This window comes from Osmia lignaria, unplaced genomic scaffold (genome assembly GCF_051020975.1).
Source record: "Osmia lignaria lignaria isolate PbOS001 unplaced genomic scaffold, iyOsmLign1 scaffold0063, whole genome shotgun sequence".
NCBI lineage: Eukaryota > Metazoa > Arthropoda > Insecta > Hymenoptera > Megachilidae > Osmia > Osmia lignaria.
In genome coordinates this window covers 70,001-77,500 of record NW_027478204.1, presented here as the reverse complement: position 1 = coordinate 77,500, position 7,500 = coordinate 70,001, and positions in this window count along the sequence as shown.

Sequence of the window (7,500 nt, the reverse complement as noted above, 5' to 3'; positions counted from 1 at the left end):
CGTCGCCAAAGTTCGTACTTTTCGATAAAATCTTCGTCCTATGATACATTTCGATCAAGAACTACATTGATCGTCATGAAACTGTTTTTTTTTTTGGGAGACGTGTACGCTCCTTTTCATAAAGGAGACTATCTTATTGCGAAAGTCAAAATCGCACGCTCTCACGGCGATTTGCCCCCGTATACGCCTGGGCGTAAGCCCGTGCGTCGCCGACCTAGCGGCCTGCCGATCGGTATTTAGAGGGAGGCACTTTGAAAGCAACACGCCGTTGGAACTTTGAAAAATTTCGATGCGTCGCCAAAGTTCGTACTTTTCGATAAAATCTTCGTCCTATGATACATTTCGATCAAGAACTACATTGATCGTCATGAAACTGTTTTTTTTTTTGGGAGACGTGTACGCTCCTTTTCATAAAGGAGACTATCTTATTGCGAAAGTCAAAATCGCACGCTCTCACGGCGATTTGCCCCCGTATACGCCTGGGCGTAAGCCCGTGCGTCGCCGACCTAGCGGCCTGCCGATCGGTATTTAGAGGGAGGCACTTTGAAAGCAACACGCCGTTGGAACTTTGAAAAATTTCGATGCGTCGCCAAAGTTCGTACTTTTCGATAAAATCTTCGTCCTATGATACATTTCGATCAAGAACTACATTGATCGTCATGAAACTGTTTTTTTTTTTGGGAGACGTGTACGCTCCTTTTCATAAAGGAGACTATCTTATTGCGAAAGTCAAAATCGCACGCTCTCACGGCGATTTGCCCCCGTATACGCCTGGGCGTAAGCCCGTGCGTCGCCGACCTAGCGGCCTGCCGATCGGTATTTAGAGGGAGGCACTTTGAAAGCAACACGCCGTTGGAACTTTGAAAAATTTCGATGCGTCGCCAAAGTTCGTACTTTTCGATAAAATCTTCGTCCTATGATACATTTCGATCAAGAACTACATTGATCGTCATGAAACTGTTTTTTTTTTTGGGAGACGTGTACGCTCCTTTTCATAAAGGAGACTATCTTATTGCGAAAGTCAAAATCGCACGCTCTCACGGCGATTTGCCCCCGTATACGCCTGGGCGTAAGCCCGTGCGTCGCCGACCTAGCGGCCTGCCGATCGGTATTTAGAGGGAGGCACTTTGAAAGCAACACGCCGTTGGAACTTTGAAAAATTTCGATGCGTCGCCAAAGTTCGTACTTTTCGATAAAATCTTCGTCCTATGATACATTTCGATCAAGAACTACATTGATCGTCATGAAACTGTTTTTTTTTTTGGGAGACGTGTACGCTCCTTTTCATAAAGGAGACTATCTTATTGCGAAAGTCAAAATCGCACGCTCTCACGGCGATTTGCCCCCGTATACGCCTGGGCGTAAGCCCGTGCGTCGCCGACCTAGCGGCCTGCCGATCGGTATTTAGAGGGAGGCACTTTGAAAGCAACACGCCGTTGGAACTTTGAAAAATTTCGATGCGTCGCCAAAGTTCGTACTTTTCGATAAAATCTTCGTCCTATGATACATTTCGATCAAGAACTACATTGATCGTCATGAAACTGTTTTTTTTTTTGGGAGACGTGTACGCTCCTTTTCATAAAGGAGACTATCTTATTGCGAAAGTCAAAATCGCACGCTCTCACGGCGATTTGCCCCCGTATACGCCTGGGCGTAAGCCCGTGCGTCGCCGACCTAGCGGCCTGCCGATCGGTATTTAGAGGGAGGCACTTTGAAAGCAACACGCCGTTGGAACTTTGAAAAATTTCGATGCGTCGCCAAAGTTCGTACTTTTCGATAAAATCTTCGTCCTATGATACATTTCGATCAAGAACTACATTGATCGTCATGAAACTGTTTTTTTTTTTGGGAGACGTGTACGCTCCTTTTCATAAAGGAGACTATCTTATTGCGAAAGTCAAAATCGCACGCTCTCACGGCGATTTGCCCCCGTATACGCCTGGGCGTAAGCCCGTGCGTCGCCGACCTAGCGGCCTGCCGATCGGTATTTAGAGGGAGGCACTTTGAAAGCAACACGCCGTTGGAACTTTGAAAAATTTCGATGCGTCGCCAAAGTTCGTACTTTTCGATAAAATCTTCGTCCTATGATACATTTCGATCAAGAACTACATTGATCGTCATGAAACTGTTTTTTTTTTTGGGAGACGTGTACGCTCCTTTTCATAAAGGAGACTATCTTATTGCGAAAGTCAAAATCGCACGCTCTCACGGCGATTTGCCCCCGTATACGCCTGGGCGTAAGCCCGTGCGTCGCCGACCTAGCGGCCTGCCGATCGGTATTTAGAGGGAGGCACTTTGAAAGCAACACGCCGTTGGAACTTTGAAAAATTTCGATGCGTCGCCAAAGTTCGTACTTTTCGATAAAATCTTCGTCCTATGATACATTTCGATCAAGAACTACATTGATCGTCATGAAACTGTTTTTTTTTTTGGGAGACGTGTACGCTCCTTTTCATAAAGGAGACTATCTTATTGCGAAAGTCAAAATCGCACGCTCTCACGGCGATTTGCCCCCGTATACGCCTGGGCGTAAGCCCGTGCGTCGCCGACCTAGCGGCCTGCCGATCGGTATTTAGAGGGAGGCACTTTGAAAGCAACACGCCGTTGGAACTTTGAAAAATTTCGATGCGTCGCCAAAGTTCGTACTTTTCGATAAAATCTTCGTCCTATGATACATTTCGATCAAGAACTACATTGATCGTCATGAAACTGTTTTTTTTTTTGGGAGACGTGTACGCTCCTTTTCATAAAGGAGACTATCTTATTGCGAAAGTCAAAATCGCACGCTCTCACGGCGATTTGCCCCCGTATACGCCTGGGCGTAAGCCCGTGCGTCGCCGACCTAGCGGCCTGCCGATCGGTATTTAGAGGGAGGCACTTTGAAAGCAACACGCCGTTGGAACTTTGAAAAATTTCGATGCGTCGCCAAAGTTCGTACTTTTCGATAAAATCTTCGTCCTATGATACATTTCGATCAAGAACTACATTGATCGTCATGAAACTGTTTTTTTTTTTGGGAGACGTGTACGCTCCTTTTCATAAAGGAGACTATCTTATTGCGAAAGTCAAAATCGCACGCTCTCACGGCGATTTGCCCCCGTATACGCCTGGGCGTAAGCCCGTGCGTCGCCGACCTAGCGGCCTGCCGATCGGTATTTAGAGGGAGGCACTTTGAAAGCAACACGCCGTTGGAACTTTGAAAAATTTCGATGCGTCGCCAAAGTTCGTACTTTTCGATAAAATCTTCGTCCTATGATACATTTCGATCAAGAACTACATTGATCGTCATGAAACTGTTTTTTTTTTTGGGAGACGTGTACGCTCCTTTTCATAAAGGAGACTATCTTATTGCGAAAGTCAAAATCGCACGCTCTCACGGCGATTTGCCCCCGTATACGCCTGGGCGTAAGCCCGTGCGTCGCCGACCTAGCGGCCTGCCGATCGGTATTTAGAGGGAGGCACTTTGAAAGCAACACGCCGCTGGAACTTTGAAAAATTTCGGGGCAAAGCAATACGCGGCTGGGACTTTGAAATATTTCGGAGCGCACCTAAAGTTCGTTATTTTGGCTAAACGGAGCGAAAATCTGCATTTATACCATCACGGACGTTAGTTCAATAGCGTTTAACGATGGATCCACGGTACAGAATGCAAAAATATGATTGTTAAAATTTTCGACTAATCGGTTCTAAGAGGCGAAGCAATACGCCGCTGGGACTTTGAAATATTTCGGAGCGCACCTAAAGTTCGTTATTTTGGCTAAACGGAGCGAAAATCTGCATTTATACCATCACGGACGTTAGTTTAATAGCGTTTAACGATGGATCCACGGTACAGAATGCAAAAATATGATTGTTAAAATTTTCGACTAATCGGTTCTAAGAGGCGAAGCAATACGCCGCTGGGACTTTGAAATATTTCGGAGCGCACCTAAAGTTCGTTATTTTGGCTAAACGGAGCGAAAATCTGCATTTATACCATCACGGACGTTAGTTCAATAGCGTTTAACGATCGATCCACGGTACAGAATGCAAAAATATGATTGTTAAAATTTTCGACTAATCGGTTCTAAGAGGCGAAGCAATACGCCGCTGGGACTTTGAAATATTTCGGAGCGCACCTAAAGTTCGTTATTTTGGCTAAACGGAGCGAAAATCTGCATTTATACCATCACGGACGTTAGTTTAATAGCGTTTAACGATGGATCCACGGTACAGAATGCAAAAATATGATTGTTAAAATTTTCGACTAATCGGTTCTAAGAGGCGAAGCAATACGCCGCTGGGACTTTGAAATATTTCGGAGCGCACCTAAAGTTCGTTATTTTGGCTAAACGGAGCGAAAATCTGCATTTATACCATCACGGACGTTAGTTCAATAGCGTTTAACGATCGATCCACGGTACAGAATGCAAAAATATGATTGTTAAAATTTTCGACTAATCGGTTCTAAGAGGCGAAGCAATACGCCGCTGGGACTTTGAAATATTTCGGAGCGCACCTAAAGTTCGTTATTTTGGCTAAACGGAGCGAAAATCTGCATTTATACCATCACGGACGTTAGTTTAATAGCGTTTAACGATGGATCCACGGTACAGAATGCAAAAATATGATTGTTAAAATTTTCGACTAATCGGTTCTAAGAGGCGAAGCAATACGCCGCTGGGACTTTGAAATATTTCGGAGCGCACCTAAAGTTCGTTATTTTGGCTAAACGGAGCGAAAATCTGCATTTATACCATCACGGACGTTAGTTCAATAGCGTTTAACGATCGATCCACGGTACAGAATGCAAAAATATGATTGTTAAAATTTTCGACTAATCGGTTCTAAGAGGCGAAGCAATACGCCGCTGGGACTTTGAAATATTTCGGAGCGCACCTAAAGTTCGTTATTTTGGCTAAACGGAGCGAAAATCTGCATTTATACCATCACGGACGTTAGTTCAATAGCGTTTAACGATCGATCCACGGTACAGAATGCAAAAATATGATTGTTAAAATTTTCGACTAATCGGTTCTAAGAGGCGAAGCAATACGCCGCTGGGACTTTGAAATATTTCGGAGCGCACCTAAAGTTCGTTATTTTGGCTAAACGGAGCGAAAATCTGCATTTATACCATCACGGACGTTAGTTTAATAGCGTTTAACGATGGATCCACGGTACAGAATGCAAAAATATGATTGTTAAAATTTTCGACTAATCGGTTCTAAGAGGCGAAGCAATACGCCGCTGGGACTTTGAAATATTTCGGAGCGCACCTAAAGTTCGTTATTTTGGCTAAACGGAGCGAAAATCTGCATTTATACCATCACGGACGTTAGTTTAATAGCGTTTAACGATGGATCCACGGTACAGAATGCAAAAATATGATTGTTAAAATTTTCGACTAATCGGTTCTAAGAGGCGAAGCAATACGCCGCTGGGACTTTGAAATATTTCGGAGCGCACCTAAAGTTCGTTATTTTGGCTAAACGGAGCGAAAATCTGCATTTATACCATCACGGACGTTAGTTCAATAGCGTTTAACGATCGATCCACGGTACAGAATGCAAAAATATGATTGTTAAAATTTTCGACTAATCGGTTCTAAGAGGCGAAGCAACACGCCGCTGGGACTTTGAAATATTTCGGAGCGCACCTAAAGTTCGTTATTTTGGCTAAACGGAGCGAAAATCTGCATTTATACCATCACGGACGTTAGTTCAATAGCGTTTAACGATCGATCCACGGTACAGAATGCAAAAATATGATTGTTAAAATTTTCGACTAATCGGTTCTAAGAGGCGAAGCAATACGCCGCTGGGACTTTGAAATATTTCGGAGCGCACCTAAAGTTCGTTATTTTGGCTAAACGGAGCGAAAATCTGCATTTATACCATCACGGACGTTAGTTCAATAGCGTTTAACGATCGATCCACGGTACAGAATGCAAAAATATGATTGTTAAAATTTTCGACTAATCGGTTCTAAGAGGCGAAGCAATACGCCGCTGGGACTTTGAAATATTTCGGAGCGCACCTAAAGTTCGTTATTTTGGCTAAACGGAGCGAAAATCTGCATTTATACCATCACGGACGTTAGTTTAATAGCGTTTAACGATGGATCCACGGTACAGAATGCAAAAATATGATTGTTAAAATTTTCGACTAATCGGTTCTAAGAGGCGAAGCAATACGCCGCTGGGACTTTGAAATATTTCGGAGCGCACCTAAAGTTCGTTATTTTGGCTAAACGGAGCGAAAATCTGCATTTATACCATCACGGACGTTAGTTCAATAGCGTTTAACGATCGATCCACGGTACAGAATGCAAAAATATGATTGTTAAAATTTTCGACTAATCGGTTCTAAGAGGCGAAGCAATACGCCGCTGGGACTTTGAAATATTTCGGAGCGCACCTAAAGTTCGTTATTTTGGCTAAACGGAGCGAAAATCTGCATTTATACCATCACGGACGTTAGTTCAATAGCGTTTAACGATCGATCCACGGTACAGAATGCAAAAATATGATTGTTAAAATTTTCGACTTATCGGTTCTGGATCACTGAAAAATCAAAAAAAATTATTAATTTTGATTAATTAAATTACATATGTAGTTTTATATTGTTATAGTCTCGTATTTGTTAATGTTTTGTCGTAAGAAAATGCAAAAATATCGTTTTAATGTTTTCGTCTCATCGGTTCTGGATCGCTGAAAAATCAAAGAAAAATATTAATTTTGATTAATTAAATTACAAATGGAGTTTTATATTGCTATAGTCGCTTATTTGTTAATGTTTTACCGTAAGAAAATGCAAAAATATCGTTTTAATATTTTCATCTCATCGGTTCTGGGCGGTTTTAAAATTTTTTAAAATATTAATTAAACCCATGATTTACATGAGAATGTGAATTTATTATGTCCTGCATGTTAATTTATTAATTTTCATGTATAGAACGTTATAAAATGAAAGGATATGTTCGACGATATTTTCAGTCTAAGTTTTACCGTGCCGGCGGGATGGTACGCTCTCACGGCGGTTTGCACAGGCATACGCCTGGGCGTAAGCCCATGCGTCGCCGACCTAGCGGCCGGCCGTTCGGTATTTATAGGAAGGCACTTTCGGTTCGCTCGGACCGGTCGGGAGTAGCGTCGAGCGTGTGGCTCTTTTATGACTTCGGTTGAAAAGCAGTCTACCGCTCCTCGAGAATATACTTTCTCGACTATTCTCGTTCCGGTTTTCCGTTGCGGATTATTATTAATCTCCACACAGCATTACCACGGGTCGGTGTCTAAGACCGAATGGCCCATATGTGGTGAGCCTTGTAATATAAGGCTGGTGACCTGTATGCACTTATAAATGTTGCATACTTGTACAAACTGAGCATCAACTGTCTGTAACCAAAATTTGTTAAAACTGAAAAAGTTATAAGATTGTATAAAATTTTTGAACCAAGAAAGTAGTGTTAGACGAAAATTCGTTCTATCACTTTTAGAAGGGAGACTGTTTGGAAATATTT